Source organism: Anguilla rostrata, chromosome 12, assembly GCF_018555375.3.
Source record: "Anguilla rostrata isolate EN2019 chromosome 12, ASM1855537v3, whole genome shotgun sequence".
Taxonomy (NCBI): Eukaryota; Metazoa; Chordata; class Actinopteri; order Anguilliformes; family Anguillidae; genus Anguilla; species Anguilla rostrata.
In genome coordinates this window covers 40835616-40852546 of record NC_057944.1, presented here as the reverse complement: position 1 = coordinate 40852546, position 16931 = coordinate 40835616, and the positions used below count along the sequence as shown (strand labels likewise).

Genomic DNA, 16931 nt, shown 5'->3' with positions numbered 1-16931 from the left:
TTTCATAAATGAGCCCCCGGAGCGGTCGTCTCTAGGTCAGTTCCAGCTCAGTGGTCTGCACTGGATACCACTGGACTGGGAAGACACACACCAGAGGCAACGTGTACGACCCAACCCGCGAAATGTGCTGTGCGTCAAGCCCGAGTGTAACTTATGCATATTATCGAAGAATGCAGATCTACAGTATAATTGTTTTTTGTTCTTGATGGTATTCCAGTCTTGAGTCCACTCTTATACAGGGCCACTGGTAAATAACTCTTATACAGGGCCACTGGTAAATGACTCTTATACAAGGCCACTGGTAAATAACTCTTATACAGGGCCACTGGTAAATGACTCTTATACAGGGCCACTGGTAAATGACTCTTATACAGGGCCACTGGTAAATGACTCTTATACAGGGCCACTGGTAAATGACTCTTATACAGGGCCACTGGTAAATAACTCTTATACAGGGCCATTGGTAAATGACTCTTATACAGGGCCACTGGTAAATGACTCTTATACAGGGCCACTGGTAAATAACTCTTATACTGGGCCAATCTGTGATTCTGTGTGAATGTGATTCTGCGGTGCCCATTTTTGTCTGTTAAAGTTCACATCCCCCCTCCCCTCCGCCCAGCCAGTCCAGGGAGCTTCTGATTGGCCAATTAGCTCACAGGTGTTGAATCTGGTCCACAGCCGATAGACTTGAGTTTAATTTCCATGTGATGAGAATGGAGAAGTGTTGTTAATTGGTGTCTAATTAGGCTGCTTTGCAGTGAAGACAAGCTCATCAGCAGAATCAGATAATGTCAGTTTGGCATAAGGAGGATAAAAGTGCAGAATAAAATGGAGAATCAATTAAGCGCTCAACCTCTCGGTACATCGCCACTTAACTTCCAATTTCTTATTAACTGAGAAAGGGCTCTGACATTACATACATAATTACTGTGTGTGTGTGTGTGTGTGTGTGTGTGCGTGTGTGTGTGTGTGTGTGTGTGTGTGCTGTGTGTGTGTGTGTGTGTGTGTCTGTGTGTGTGTGCTGTGTGTGTGTGTGTGTGTGTGTGCTGTGTGTGTGTGTGTGTGTGTGTGTGTGTGTGTGTGTGTGCTGTGTGTGTGTGTGTGTGTGTGTGTGTGTGTCTGTGCTGTGTGTGTGTGTGTGTGTGTGTGTGTGTGTGTGCTGTGTGTGTGTGTGTGTGTCTGTGCTGTGTGTCTGTGCTGTGTGTGTGTGTGTGTGTCTGTGCTGTGTGTCTGTGCTGTGTGTGTGTGTGTGTGTCTGTGTGTGTGTGTGTGTGTGTGTGTGTGTGTGTGTGTGCGTGTGTGTGTGTGTGTGTGTGTGTGCGTTTCTGTGCTGTGTGTGTGTGCGTTTCTGTGTGTGTGTGTGTGCTGTGTGTGTGTGTGTGTGTGTGTGTGTGTGTGTCTGTGCTGTGTGTGTGTGTGTGTGTGTCTGTGCTGTGTGTGTGTGTGTGTGTGTGTGTGTGTGTGTGTGTGTGTGTGCGTGTCTGTGCTGTGTATGTGTGTGTGTATGCATGTGTGTGCTGTGTGTACTGTTTTGCTGTTTGTGTGTGTGTGTGTGTGTGTCTGTGCTGCGTATGTGTGTGTGTGTGTCTGTGCTGTATGTGTGTGTGTGTGTGTGTGTGTGTGTGTGTCTGTAGCTGTGTGTGTGTGTGTGTGTGTGCGCGCTTTTCTGTGCTGTGTGTGTATGTGTCTGTGCTGTGTGTGCGTGCATGTTAGTGCTGTGCGTGTGTGCGTGTGTGTGTGTGTGTGTGTGTGTCTGTGCTGTATGTGTGTGTGTGTGTGTGTGTGTGTGTGTGTGTCTGTGCTGTGTGTGTGTGTGTGTGCGCGCTTTTCTGTGCTGTGTGTGTATGTGTCTGTGCTGTGTGTGCGTGCATGTTAGTGCTGTGCGTGTGTGCGTGTGTGTGTGTGTGTGTGTGTGTGCGTTTCTGTGCTGTGTGTGTATGTGTGTGCGTGTCTGTGCTGTGTGTGTGTGTGTTTTTGCGTGTCTGTGCTGTGTGTGTGTGTGTGTGTGCGCGTTTCTGTGCTGTGTGTGTGTGTGTGTGCATGCATGTTAGTGCTGTGTGTGTGCATGTGTGTCTGTGCTATGTGTGTGTGCGTTTCTGTGCTGTGTGTGTGTCTGTGCTATGTGTGTGTGTGTGTGCGTGCATGTTAGTGCTGTGTGTGTGCATGTGTGTCTGTGCTGTGTGTGTGTGTGTGTGTGTGCATGTCTGTGCTGTGTTGGTGTGAGAGAGTGTAGTGTGTGTGTGTGTGTTTGTGTGAGAGAGAGAGTGTAATGTGTGTGTGTGTGTGTGTGAGAGAGAGAGATAGTGAGTGCAGTGTGTGTGTGTGTGTGTGTGAGAGAGGAGATAGTGAGTGCAGTGTGTGTGTGTGTGTGTGAGAGAGAGAGAGAGAGAGAGGGAAGAGAGGAGCTGTCCTCGTCTTGCTCAGAAGAAGTTTTAGGGTTAGCCCCTCAAACCTCGCCCTCAGAGGGATGAAGCATCAGAAAATGGGGGGTGCTGGGGGACGCTGGGGGGCTGGGTGGCGCTGGGGGGGCTGGGGGGGGCTGGGGGGATGGTGATGAGGCTCTTCATCAGTGTGTGATGTGCTCCTCCCTGCCTGTCACAGCAGCTTGATAAACTGGAGCTGCCTACATTAAATCTGATCAGCTCTGAGCTGCAGGCCATAATTACTGTAATAGGTTACAACATCTAATCAATACACATTGTGGAGATTACCTGCCGGCTGCCCCTGCTCTGGAGAGGAGGGCAGCGCTTTACCACCGTACGACTCACTGCCTGTAAGACCAGCCGGGACTGGCTCATAGCCCCACATCCCTCTGTAAGACATGCTGCGATTGGCTCACAGCCCCACGCCTTTGAGTAAGACATTCTGGGATTGGCTCTCAGCCCCACATCTCTCAGTAAGACTTGTCGGGATTGGCTCACAGACCCACATCTCTTAGTATGTCCTACCGTGATTGGCTCAGCTCTCCAGCTGTTCTCAGTAGACATGCCGCCACTGCCTGCGGCTCACAGCCTGTGTTTTGTTGGAGGATCAGTTCACACACGCTCATGCACAGGGGTGCTGTGTTACTATGATTGCGCTTTGTTATCACTATGCTTTGGCAATGTGTATTTTGAAATATGTCATGCCAATAAAGCATTTGAATTGAAATAGAGAGAGAGAGAGAGAGAGAGAGAGAGAGAGGACTACAGTTAGAAGCCTGAGAGAGTAAAGGCGGGGGGGGGGGCAGATGGAGAGAGGGAGAGTGTGGTAGACTGAGACAGAGATAGAGAGAGAGAGGCGCTAGCTGGATGTGTGACACTAACTGAACCCTGAACACTGCTGCTAAATATGGGCTCTCATTACTACTGAGCTCAAGAGCAGCCAGAACTCTCTCCCTCTCTTTCTCTCTCTCTCTTTCTCTCTCTCCCTCTCTCTCTTCTCTCTCTCTCCCTCTCTCTCTCTCGCTCTCTTTCTCTCCCTCTCCCTCTCCCTCTCTCTCTTTCTCTCTCTCTCCCTCTCTCTCTCTCTCGCTCTCTTTCTCTCTCTCTCCCTCTCCCTCTCCCTCTCTCTCTCTCTCTCTCTCTCCCTCTCTCTCCTTTCTGGCAGTAGTAGCTCTGAACTCTAGAGGTTTGTAGTCCCTAAGACAACTTGCCCCCTGCCCCCCCGTCCCCCCCCTCCCCCCCCTCAGTGTGCGATGCGCCTGTGCTCCTGCTGTTCTCCGAGGCAGAGGGATAGACAGCTGAAATGAAGGAGGAGTGTAGTGCTGAGTCCCTGCAGTTGTGTTGGTCTGCGTGACTGAACTGCAGAGCAGGCCCGCCTGATCCTGTCTGTCTGCGGGGGGGGGAGACTCCCACTGCACATCACCTGAGAGACTGATACACACCTGTGCGCCCCCCCCCCCCCTCCTCCCCAGGGCTCCCGCGCCTCGGCCTGGGGTGGGGTGGGAGAGGCCTGGCCTCCTGATCCGATCCTCTGCTCTGTAGGGTTTCTGTTTATCCTGTAAGTGCCATTTTTCTCAGCGATACAGAGACAGACTGCACGTGCCCTCAGCATTACTGTCAGAACAGCAGCCCTCTCTGCACTGATGGGGCGAGAGAGGGAGGGAGGGAGAGAGAGAAAGGAGGGGAGAGGAAGACACTGGGGACAGAGAGAGACTGAAGGAAGTAAAGAGAGAGATATAGAGAGCGAAGATAGTGATACAGAGAGGATGAAATGTGTTATGGTCAGTTCAGCCGTGGCTGTAATGTCTGCTCGGGGGGGGGGGGGGGGGGGTGACATGGGGCCCGGAATCTGGAAGGGTGTGTGTGCCTGTGTAGCTGTGTGTGTGTGTGTGTGTGTGTGTGGTGTCGTGTGCGTGAGTCTGTGTAAGTGTGAATGGAGACTGTGTCTCCTCTATTGAAGTGGGAAAGCATTTTCAGTAATGTTTTGGATGACAGAGAATGCAATTAACATTCAGCACTGTGTGTGAAAGAGAGGAGTGAGAGAGAGGACAGAATAAGACCAGGAGTCATCCCCCTACAGAAATACACACGCACGCGCACACACGGATTACACACACACACACAAAAATACACACACGCGTGCGCACACACACACACACACACACACACACAGTAAGTGAGAGGAGTGACACACTTGTCAGTCCTGGATCAGCTGCAGTTCACGGTGAGAGTTGGGGAGTGTGTTTGCAGAGGGGCTTTGCCTTGGAGAGGTCGAGGTTGGTGGAGAGCTGGATCCCCCGTTTGAAGCAGGATACAGTCTCTGCATCTCAATGGCTCCCAGTTTGTTCTGTAACGACACTAATTACCGCTCGCTTTGCTGCTGATTAGTGTGAGGAGAGCATTTGAGAGTGAATTAAATTTTAATTTTTGTTCCTCCTTGCCAAAGGGATTTTGAATTAATATGCTACATTAACAATATAAAGGACTGCATCGTGCCAACTCTCTCTCTCTGAAAATGAAACCTCCGCACTGCTTTTTTATTGTGCCTTGATTTTTGCGTCTCTCCCTCCGTAGCGCGCGGGACGTGAGATAAAGCGCTGGTTTGGAACCGCGCCCGCGCAGTACTCGCCCAAAGCGCCAGAGGGGCGTGTGTTCCTGGAACAGGGATATTTTAATTCGCCGGAATGCTTGATTTTATGCGCACAAGACCTGAAGCAAACAGGGCGGTTGTGAGCGGCTGTGGTTGGAGCGCTGGCTGTGCGCTGGCTGTGGTTGGAGTGCTGGCTGTGGTTGGAGCGCTGGCTGTGGTTGGTTGGAGCGCTGACTGTGGTTGGAGCGCTGGCTGTGGTTGGTTGGAGCGCTGACTGTGGTTGGAGCGCTGGCTGTGCATCGGAGCGCTGGCTGTGCGTTGGAGCGCTGGCTGTGGTTGGAGCGCTGGCTGTGGTTGGGGCTGTGGTTGGAGCGCTGGCTGCGGTTGGAGCGCTGGCTGCGGTTGGAGCGCTGGCTGTGGTTGGAGCGCTGGCTGTGCGTTGGAGCGCTGGCTGTGGTTGGAGCGCTGGCTGTGCGTTGGAGCGCTGGCTGTGCGTTGGAATGCTGGCTGTGCATCGGAGCGCTGGCTGCGGTTGGAGCGCTGGCTGTGCGCTGGCTGTGCATCGGAGTGCTGGCTGTGCGTTGGAGCGCTGGCTGTGGTTGGAGCGCTGGCTGTGGTTGGAGCGTTGGCTGTGCGTTGGAGCGCTGGCTGTGGCTGGCTGTGGTTGGAGCGCTGGCTGTGGTTGGAGCGCTGGCTGTGGCTGGCTGTGGTTGGAGCGCTGGCTGTGGTTGGAGTGCTGGCTGTGGTTGGAGCGCTGGCTGTGCGTTGGAGCGCTGGCTGTGGCTGGCTGTGGTTGGAGCGCTGGCTGTGGTTGGCTGTGGTTGGAGCGCTGGCTCTGGTTGGAGCGCTGGCTGTGCGTCGGGCGGAGGGAGTTTGTGACTCCTGGTGGCGCCTCAGGGGTATCTCCCCTCTTCCCTTGTTTCTGCGTGAGCAGAACTGCAGTCATCCCTCTCTCATGTGAGCACCCCTCTCTCTCTTTCTCTCTCTTTGTACCTCTCTGTTCTTTCATGTCCTAATCTAAATACCCTGATCTCTGTCAGATCTGCTTCTTTCTGCCTTTTACCCCCCCCACCCCCACCCCCCTCCCCCAGCAGTGCTTTGATTTATTTCTTCTTCTTCTTCTTCTCCTTCCTCTCTTGCGCTTTGACAGCCGTTGATCAATGGGCATGTATTAATGCTGTCATTAGCCACAGAGAACCACGTCGGCCCAGCTCTGGAACGTTCAGGGGGAGAGGCCATTATGACATCATAAGAGTAATGTAACCATGTGGTGCGGGGCGGGGGGGGACAAAGCTGAAGGGAATGTGGGCAGGGCTTGGTGGACGGGGCTCGGGGGCGGAGCCTCTCTCCTCCCCATCCCGGTGGCTTTCGTTCCCGTGGCGATGATGTCAGGCAGCAGGAGCCTGCCCGTCAGGATCAGAGTGAGGTGCAGCAGAGGATGCTGGGAGCAGCCACGGGCGCCAGCGTACATTAAAGCGGATGACATCAGGAGATGGATTTTCCCCGGACTGAGCAAGGCAGCGCTACTTCCCTGAATTATTGATGTTTGAGCTCTGAGCGCTCCACTGGAGCAGTAGGGATGTGATCATGCTGTGGGGATGTGGGGTAGCAGCAGGTATGTGATCAGGCTGTGGGGATGTGGGGTAGCAGAGGGGATGTGATCAGGCTGTGGGGATGTGAACAGGCTGTGGGGGTGTGGGGTAGCAGTAGGGATGTGATCAAGCTGTGGGGGTGTGGGGTAGCAGTAGGGATGTGATCAGACTGGGGATTTGGGGTAGCAGTAGGGATGTGAACAGACTGTGGGGATGTGGGGTAGCAGTAGGGATGTGATCAGGCTGTGGGGATGTGGGGTAGCAGTAGGGATGTGAACAGACTGTGGGGATGTGGGGTAGCAGTAGGGATGTGATCAGGCTGTGGGGATGTGGGGTAGCAGTAGGGATGTGATCAGGCTGTGGGGATGTGTGAGCGGCATGTTTGAGCTCGGAGTGCTCCGCTGGAGGCCAGGACCAGGGGCTGGGATTCGCTACGCCCTGTGAGTGGTACAGCTGTCCCGAGTCCGCCCTTTCCAGCTGGCCCAGGGGGGGTCACAGTACTCCCGCCAGTTTAACAGGGCGGGTGCATCTTTCCTGCATTCATCATCATTTTAAATGACTGCTTTTGGGGGTTTCCTGCTGATAATCATGTATTTGGTTAAAATGCAAAAGCGTTTTCCCAAAGCTGAGTGTCAAAGCAGTCAGAGGAGCAAAACAATCTTCTGCTGATTTTACTTCTCAGTTCTGCTGGTGTGGTCGTGAGACATAGGAGACAGTAATTACACAGAATATGAATAACCAGAAGGCTAATGAAGATTTGAGATCAGTCTTACTAATGTTCAAAAAAAAAAATCTGTCAAGAAAAGGTATTGCCTTCAAATGGGTGAGTTTCCCAGGAGTTCAGAACTGCGAGTGATAAGATCCCAGAGGATCTCTGTCGGGACGCAGATCAGGATGAAACTCACAACAAAGACCTGCCATGGAAATGTTCCAGCGTAATTAAAGTCCGCGGGAAAGAAGACTTCACCTGCTTCTGACACCTGCGCTGATATGCGGAGGTATTTATTAGTGCGAGGGGAAGCAGGGAGTGATGGGTAATAAAAGCGTGCTGAGCTGGAGTCTTTAAATGTCAGCGCGTGATAAAACAGCGCTGCGTCGCCATGGCGCCTGCTTGTGAAGGTGTGGCCTTTACACGGTTACTGCTGCTATTAATCTGCACCGCGTCCAGAGTTTTCAATCACATCGACGCGGGGGCGTCCGATTGGGTGGCAGCTGCCCAATCAGGAAACTGGAAGCTCTGAAGTACAGTCTGTTCCTCCATTCTGTGGTTGGCAGTTATTTATTATCCCAGGTTTTTTATTTTATTTTTCCCTTTCGCCTCCCAGCCACAGCTCATAATAATAATAAATAATAAAATAATAATAATAACTTTATTTATATCCTGCTTTTCAAAACATGGCACTCAAAGCACTTTCCAAAACAACATCAAAAGAAAGATGAAATAAACCAAAGTTGCAGATGATGTATAACGTGCTTACTCTCCCTTTCTTTGGTGTTTTTGTAGTTGGATTGTTTAAGTAAGTGCAGGTAGGGGAGGCCATGATGCCCATAGGCTGCAGATACGGCCGTAGTCTCCAGGTATGGCTGTAGGCTGCAAGTATGGCTGTAGTCTCCAGGTATGGCTGTAGTCTGCAAGTATGGCTGCAGTCTCCAGGTATGGCTGTAGTCTCCAGGTATGGCTGCAGTGTGCAGGTACGGCTGTAGTCTCCAGGTATGGCTGCAGTGTGCAGGTACGGCTGTAGTCTCCAGGTATGGCTGTAGTCTCCAGGTACGGCTGTAGTCTGCAGGTATGGTTGTAGTCTCCAGGTATGGCTGTAAGCTGCAAGTATGGCTGTAGTCTCCAGGTATTGGGCTCCCTCAGTCCTGCAGCCCTCAGGTTACCACGGTTTGGGCTGCAAGAGAGCAGCAGCAGCATGATATAGCAGTGGGGTTGTGATCAGTGGGGATGTGATCAGACTGTGGGGATGTGATCAGTGGGGATGTGATCAGGCTGTGGGGTAGCAGTGGGGTTGTGATCAGGCTGTGGGGATGTGGGGTAGTAGTGGGGTTGTGATTAGGCTGTGGGGTAACAGTGCGGATGTGATCAGGCTGTGGGGTAGTAGTGGGGTTGTGATCAGGCTGTGGGGATGTGGGGTAGCAGTGGGGTTGTGATCAGGCTGTGGGGATGGGTAGAGTGGGTGGTCAGCGGGAGTGGGGTACGTGGTGGATCAGGCTGTGGGGATGTAGTGGGGTTGTGATCAGGCTGTGGGTCAGTGGAGGATCAGCGTGGGGATGTGATCAGGCTGTGGGGTAGCAGTGGGGATGTAATCAGGCTGTGGGGATGTGAGGTAACAGTGCGGATGTGATCAGGCTGTGGGGTAGTAGTGGGGTTGTGATCAGGCTGTGGAGTAACAGTGCGGATGTGATCAGGCTGTGGGGATGTGGGAGTAACAGTGCGGATGTGATCAGGCTGTGGGGATGTGGGGTAGCAGTGGGGATGTGGGGTAGTAGTGGGGTTGTGATCAGGCTGTGGAGTAACAGTGGGGATGTGATCAGGCTGTGGGGATGTGGAGTAGCAGTAGGGATGTGATCAGGCTGTGGGGATGTGGGGTAGTAGTGGGGTTGTGATTAGGCTGTGGGGTAACAGTGTGGATGTGATCAGGCTGTGGGGTAGTAGTGGGGTTGTGATCAGGCTGTGGGGTAACAGTGCGGATGTGATCAGTGGGGATGTGATCAGGCTGTGGGGTAGTAGTGGGGTTGTGATCAGGCTGTGGGGTAACAGTGCGGATGTGATCAGGCTGTGGGGATGTGGGGTAACAGTGGGGATGTGATCAGGCTGTGGGGTAGCAGTGGGGATGTGATCCTGGGTGGGGGAAACGCGGTTGCACATTAAACAAGCTCGTTCCACAGATCCTCCTCTGCCTCTGGCTCATTAACACGCGCAGCCGTATCCAAAGCCATGTGGCTCAGAGTCAGCTCTGCTCTCAGTCACACGCAGGGTGCGGGGGGGGGGATCCTTTAGGCGCCAGTGGCTAGTGACCGTCGCGTTTCCTCTTGGTGGGTACACGTGCGCCGCGTTGCTGTGTCACGTGCGGTGCATGCTGTCCTTGAGTTGTCTGTGGTCCGTCGTGTGTGTGTGTGTACACGTGCGTGTGTGTGTGCGTGCATGTGTGTGTATGTGTCTTTGGTCCATGTTGTGAAAATCATTGTGGTAAATAAGCCTAGCCTTGCTTTACTTTGCAGAAATATTTATTGTATTGTATTGTATGTTTGAATGCTTTAAGCAGAGAGGAATAAACTGGGGAACAAGAGGAAAAACAAACCCAACAATCTGGGAAAAATAAAACTGAAACACGATTAAAAAACTTTTCTGGAGCAAACCATTAAACGGCCTCCTTTCCCAAAAGAACAAAACTAGAGAGCGATGAACAGAGAGAAAGGGAGAGGGAGAGAGCGATGAACAGAGAGAAAGGGAGAGGGAGAGAGCGAGCACGACAGAGAGAGAACATAAGTAACAACACAAAGCCTTCCCCTCTGAGACATTAGTGTGCAGTCTGGTCCCTGTTATATCTCCCACTGCATGTACCACTGCTGCCAGCACAGCTGTGCTGTTTGTGCAGTGTGCTGCTCTCTATAGAGAGAACCCTGTAAAGGCCATTGCTGTACCTGTACCTGTGCATGTAGACCATCGCTGAGCATGTAGGCCATCCCTGTGCATATAGACCATCCCTGTGCATGTAGACCATCCCTGTGCATATAGGCCATCCCTGTGCATGTAGACCATCCCTGTGCATATAGGCCATCCCTGTGCATGTAGGCCATCCCTGTGCATATAGGCCATCCCTGTGCATGTAGACCATCCCTGTGCATATAGGCCATCCCTGTGCATGTAGACCATCCCTGTGCATATAGAGCATCCCTGTGCATATAGAGCATCCCTGTGCATATAGAGCATCCCTGTGCATATAGACCATCCCTGTGCATGTAGGCCATCCCTGAGCATGTAGGCCATCCCTGAGCATGTAGGCCATCCCTGAGCATGTAGACCATTCCTGTGCATATAGACCATCACTGTGCAGGTAGATCATCACTGTGCAGGTAGGCCATCCCTGTGCAGGTGGACCATCCCAGAGCATATAGGCCATCCCTGTGCATATAGACCATCACTGTGCAGGTAGACCATCCCTGTACATATAGACCATCACTGTGCAGGTATGCCATCCTTGTACATATAGATCATCCCTGTGCAGGTAGACATCCCAGTGCATGTAGGCCATTGCTGTGCATGTAGGAAGAGGAGAGGAGAGAGGGAGAGGAGAGGGGAGAGGAGAGGAAAAGATGTGTTTTAAAGTCGAGGGCGGTTTCTGATGGTTTGGTTCATCAGTGTTCTCAGAGATATTTGGGATGGTGCCGGATTATCGTACTCCAGACCACAATCACTGTCCCCTGTGTCCCCGTCCACAAACACAAACTGAGGATCGATACAGGCTGTTTAAGCAGAAATTGATTTGGTGAGGGGGTTGGGGGGGTTGGGGGGGGGTCTGGGTTACGAGGGCGGTTGGAATGGGGTGGTGGTAAAAAGCAACTTTAAGTGCTGCAGCTGACTGATCACTCTCAACTGAGTCATAAAAGGACACCTCTGCTGGCTCCTTATTGGACACTGAAGCAGTGGGAGAGTCCAGCGGTGAGATAGCTCCGGCAGAGCCAGAGTCGTCCCATCCCACGCTCTCTGGAGAAGACGCCAAACTCACACAGCCTCAGACTTCTAATCAGGATTCTGATCCTCTCAAAGAAGACAACTTGCAGGAATCTCTTATTACGAAGTCTGTAAACAGATAATATTTAAACGATCTTACTCTGGTTGGTCAGGGCAGCATCTGTTAACGAACATGTCAGGCTGCTAAGTAATAATGCCTAGTACTTTGGTAACATTTTATATCTGCGATATCTCGTTTGGTAGAATTAAAAGTTGTTGTGTTTTTCACTGGGCAGCTGCATCCATTAGCTCCTGCACCCCATTATCTCTGGCATAATCAACAATAATAATGGTGAAGATGATCAGATATCCTGCTACATAAACGGGTACACTCAGGAAGGGGCAGCTGAATAATGCAATTGAAATGAAATGCAGACATGAAAATCATAAAAAAAATAGACAAAACTAGAATAACAATGTAAGTATTCACTAACAAAAAACATAGCTATACAGCAAATAATCTAGTTAAATCAGTACCACTGCAAACTGAACAGATGAGCTTCCATCCCGATCAGGGTTCTGTCCCCACTGATTCACCCAGCTGGGCTATATACGGAATACGGTTTACTTTAGTACATAAAGAATAATGTAGCTGTTTGCGAGCTAAGGAAGCACAATGCACGTATTAGCCTACTAATACACCTGAACAAATCGCCCGTACACGTCATTTCCAATTGGATGCACTAGCCTGCAAACACATTACATAGGCTACAGCTGCATGCACTCTCGTAAATAAGAATAGACTAGTATACCGATAAAAGTAAAAAGTAAGGAACGTTTTCCGCCCTGTTAGCAAAATACTCGCGCGAAGATTTAACAGGCGTGAGAAGAATTAACAGGCAGGCGCAAGCCAACTTTGTTTTCTGAGCACCGCCGAAAAGCTTCCCTCTTCTCCTCCGGTAAGATACACAAACAAATGAAACTCGGCTGAACACAGCAAACAAACTCAGGGTTTTGTTGTTTATTACGTGTAAAACAAGTCATTGTTTTGTACCTCTGTTTTTTTTTTTTTTTTGACACGGTTAAGATGTTTTTAGTCCATAGTAGACTCAGTAAACACAACCGCCATGCCCGCCCGGAATGCTTTATTTTCTCCATCTCCGTGTTTCTGCGTTACGGTCACGTAAAAACATGTTATTCACCGACGTGCTGTTATAGGGTACATGTATTATACCGACAAGTGACCGTTACCGAAGCTGTTAAATTGTTGTTAAATTGTGCTGGAAGGAAAACAAACCGCAGGAATGCGCCTGATGAAAGACTAGCGCGGTGGACTGCACCACAGGTGTGATGTAAGCGCGGAATCCTGTTGGCCTGATACTGGTTTAGGCTCCCGTAGAAACGGGCAGGGCATTAGACACCCCTGCTGCCCTTGGGGTAACTAAACAGCGGTGGCTGTGGCAGTTTAAGTCTGAAGCTCTGCCCAGTGTAGTCCTGCTGTTTCCCTCAGTCCGACACCACCTGTACACACCTGTCTACAGACTCCTGAACCCAGCTCACTAACGCCTGGGTGCCCTCGCTGCTCTTTTCTGATCTGTTGCCCAGCAACGCTGTATTGCATGCTGATGATGTTTTAAAAAAAATGGCTGTAATGATGAAAGTTGCAGTGGGGCGGGGGTCAGGTTTCACTCAGGTCATCAGAAACACAGCACCGCCTGTGATGGGGCAGGTCTCTCCTGTTAGCGCACGCGTGTCCGAACAGTTGCAGAGCGCATTTGGATGCAGACACACAGGGCTGTGATGAAGCTGCTCTGCGTGAGGTGGAGAGGTGGCGCTCGGGTCGTTTATAGAGCTGAATATAACGCCGCAGTTATGCCACATTTAAAGCCCGTTTCTCAGCAGGACCTCCTGCTGCTGGCTTGGGGCCCAGAGCTGCGTTTGGCCTGGGGCAGGCGGCCCGGCCGGGACCCCCATTAACACACGATCGGGCCTAAGTGAGCGTGATTTAGCGCTGCTTCCTGTGTGTGTTAGCGTGATTTAGCACTGCTTCCTGTGTGTGTGAGCGTGATTTAGCGCTGCTTCCTGTGTGTGTGAGCGTGATTTAGCGCTGCTTCCTGTGTGTGTTAGCGTGATTTAGCACTGCTTCCTGTGTGTGTTAGCGTGATTTAGCGCTGCTTCCTGTGTGTGTTAGCGTGATTTAGCGCTGCTTCATGTGTGTGTTAGCGTGATTTAGCGCTGCTTCCTGTTTGTGTGAGCGTGATTTAGCGCTGCTTCCTGTGTGTGTTAGCGTGATTTAGCACTGCTCTGTGTGTGTTAGCGTGATTTAGCGCTGCTTCCTGTTTGTGTTAGCGTGATTTAGCGCTGCTTCCTGTGTGTGTTAGCGTGATTTAGCGCTGCTTCCTGTGTGTGTTAGCGTGATTTAGCGCTGCTTCCTGTGTGTGTTAGCGTGATTTAGCGCTGCTTCCTGTGTGTGTTAGCGTGATTTAGCGCTGCTTCCTGTGTGTGTTAGCGTGATTTAGCACTGCTTCCTGTGTGTGTTAGCGTGATTTAGCGCTGCTTCCTGTGTGTGTTAGCGTGATTTAGCGCTGCTTCCTGTGTGTGTTAGCGTGATTTAGCGCTGCTTCCTGTTTGTGTGAGCGTGATTTAGCGCTGCTTCCTGTGTGTGTTAGCGTGATTTAGCGCTGCTTCCTGTGTGTGTTAGCGTGATTTAGCGCTGCTTCCTGTGTGTGTTAGCGTGATTTAGCGCTGCTTCCTGTGTGTGTTAGCGTGATTTAGCGCTGCTTCCTGTGTGTGTTAGCGTGATTTAGCGCTGCTTCCTGTGTGTGTGAGCGTGATTTAGCGCTGCTTCCTGTTTGTGTGAGCGTGATTTAGCGCTGCTTCCTGTGTGTGTGAGCGTGATTTAGCGCTGCTTCCTGTGTGTGTTAGCGTGATTTAGCGCTGCTTCCTGTGTGTGTTACCGTGATTTAGCGCTGCTTCCTGTGTGTGTTACCGTGATTTAGCGCTGCTTCCTGTGTGTGTTAGCGTGATTTAGCGCTGCTTCCTGTGTGTGTTAGCGTGATTTAGCGCTGCTTCCTGTTTGTGTTAGCGCCTGGCGTATGCAGAGCAGCTCGCGCTGGCGGTGGATATTGCTGACACAGCCTGCCTGCCTCCCAGCTATGCCACGGCTGCTTTACAGGGATCTTATTAAAGCTGTAAATATCAGCAGCACATAAATCTGACGTAATGACTCCACCCCCCCCCCCCCAAACCAGCCCTGCTCCCCTCTAAATCCATATGCTCCTGCTTCTTTCTTATTCATTAATATCACATTAATTTCTCAAACTAATTACATTGGGTCGCAATTGTGCAGATTTATTCAGCAGGTTTTCTGGGCAGTCTCCGTCTCTCTCTCTTTCTCTCTCTCTCGCACTTCCTCTCTCTCTCTCTCTCTGTCCCTCTCTCTCTCACGCTTTCTCTCGCTTTCTTCCTTTCTCTCTCTCTCTCTCTCTCTCCCTCTCTATCTCCCCCTCTCTTTTTGTCATTCTCTCGGCCCTTTCTAATAACGGTGAAATGTGAATTAAACTTTCCATCCATTGTAACTTTGCTTTTTCATGCAAATGCAGATTTACTTAATTAGAAGTGACGTGTGCACAAAGAGAGAAAAGCGAGGGAAATGTTTGGGAAATTCGTCCCGGCGATTTGCACTTTTAAAACCTCTAAACGCCAGCGCTGGGACCGCTAACGCACCCCGCTGCTCAGCGCCAGGGAGCGGGGGACGCAAAGGGCAGAATTTATCACCTGGTTTATGACCTTTCATTAAAATCATATCACTGCACCGCAAGCCATGAGACAATTTTAAAAGTAATTTACAACCCATTATGAAACAATGATACTGATTTATGTGCAGTTATTCTGTGTGTGCACGTGCGTATGTGTGTGTTTTGTGTGGAAGGGATTCGGAGGCAGATTTAAGGCCCTGTTTATGGAGCCAGTCCACACTGCGGAGCTGTGTAAAGCTGAGATACAGGCCTCTTTAGGGCTCTGTGCTGTGTAAAGCTGAGATACAGGCCTCTTTAGGGTTCTGTGCTGTGTAAAGCTGAGATACAGGCCTGTTTAGGGTTCTGTGCAGTGTAAAGCTGAGATACAGGCCTCTTTAGGGTTCTGTGCAGTGTAAAGCTGAGATACAGGCCTCTTTAGGGTTCTGTGCTGTGTAAAGCACTGAGATACAGGCCTCTTTAGGGTTCTGTGCTGTGTAAAGCACTGAGATACAGGCCTCTTTAGGGTTCTGTGCTGTGTAAAGCACTGAGATACAGGCCTCTTTAGGGTTCTGTGCTGTGTAAAGCACTGAGATACAGGCCTCTTTAGGGTTCTGTGCAGTGTAAAGCACTGAGATACAGGCCTCTTTAGGGTTCTGTGCAGTGTAAAGCACTGAGATACAGGCCTCTTTAGGGTTCTGTGCAGTGTAAAGCACTGAGATACAGGCCTCTTTAGGGTCCTGTGCTGTGTAAAGCTGAGATACAGGCCTCTTTAGGGTTCTGTGCTGTGTAAAGCTGAGATACAGGCCTCTTTAGGGTTCTGTGCTGTGTAAAGCTGAGATACAGGCCTTTTTAGGGTTCTGTGCTGTGTAAAATGCTGAGATACAGGCCTGTTTAGGGTCCTGTGCTGTGTAAAGCTGAGATACAGGCCTCTTTAGGGTTCTGTGCTGTGTAAAGCTGAGATACAGGCCTCTTTAGGGTTCTGTGCTGTGTAAAGCTGAGATACAGGCCTCTTTTGGGTTCTGTCACTAAAGCCTGCAGCTTTGAGGGAACCTTATAATACGCTGGTTGCACAAAGGCCCTGGTACGTTTTGCATGTGATAAACGTGTAATGCATGACTCAGTCGCTGAGTGCAGTCCGTCTCCCTCTCTCCGGTGCAGGGAAATGTGTGATGTGATCATTTAGACTCCAGCAGCCGGGTTGGGGCCTTGCTGGGAGACTCAGTGATCAATGCTACTTAAAAAGCCCTTAGTTACAGGACCGTGAGTGAGGAGCGCTCAGATGAGCGTGTGCAGGACCGTGAGTGAGGAGCGCTCAGATGAGCGTGTGCAGGACCGTGAGTGAGGAGCGCTCAGATGAGCGTGTGCAGGACCGTGAGTGAGGAGCGCTCAGATGAGCGTGTGCAGGACCGTGAGTGAGGGGCGCTCGGATGAGCGTGTGCAGGACCGTGAGTGAGGAGCGCTCAGATGAGCGTGTGCAGGACCGTGAGTGAGGAGCGCTCAGATGAGCGTGTGCAGGACCGTGAGTGAGGAGCGCTCGGATGAGCGTGTGCAGGACCGTGAGTGAGGAGCGCTCAGATGAGCGTGTGCAGGACCGTGAGTGAGGAGCGCTCAGATGAGCGTGTGCAGGACCGTGAGTGAGGAGCGCTCAGATGAGCGTGTGCAGGTCCGTGAGTGAGGAGCGCTCAGATGAGCGTGTGCAGGACCGTGAGTGAGGAGCGCTCGGATGAGCGTGTGCGGACCGTGAGGAGGAGCGCTCGGATGAGCGTGTGCAGGACCGGAGTGAGGCGCTCAGATGAGCGTGTGCAGGACCGTGAGTGAGGAGCGCTAAGATGAGCGTGTGCAGGTGAAAACGCCTCTCCAAACACCGCGGTGTCTCGTCCTCCGGCCGTCTCCTCTCCTCTCCTGATTAAT

General features: G+C 51.3%; 1 protein-coding gene across 2 annotated transcripts in view; it reads left to right on the top strand.

Annotated features, from left to right (window-relative positions):
* schip1 (schwannomin interacting protein 1) overlaps positions 1-16931 on the top strand; it is a 247376-nt gene that overhangs the window by 24543 nt on the left and 205902 nt on the right. Inside the window, exon 1 of one of the 2 annotated variants that reach the window (XM_064303276.1) lies at positions 12014-12242. The exons of the other annotated variant lie outside the window; for it this stretch is intronic. The gene's annotated coding sequence lies outside the window, so the exon portion shown is untranslated. Of the gene's footprint in view, positions 1-12013; positions 12243-16931 lie in introns of those variants that run through there. 2 annotated transcript variants of the gene reach the window in all.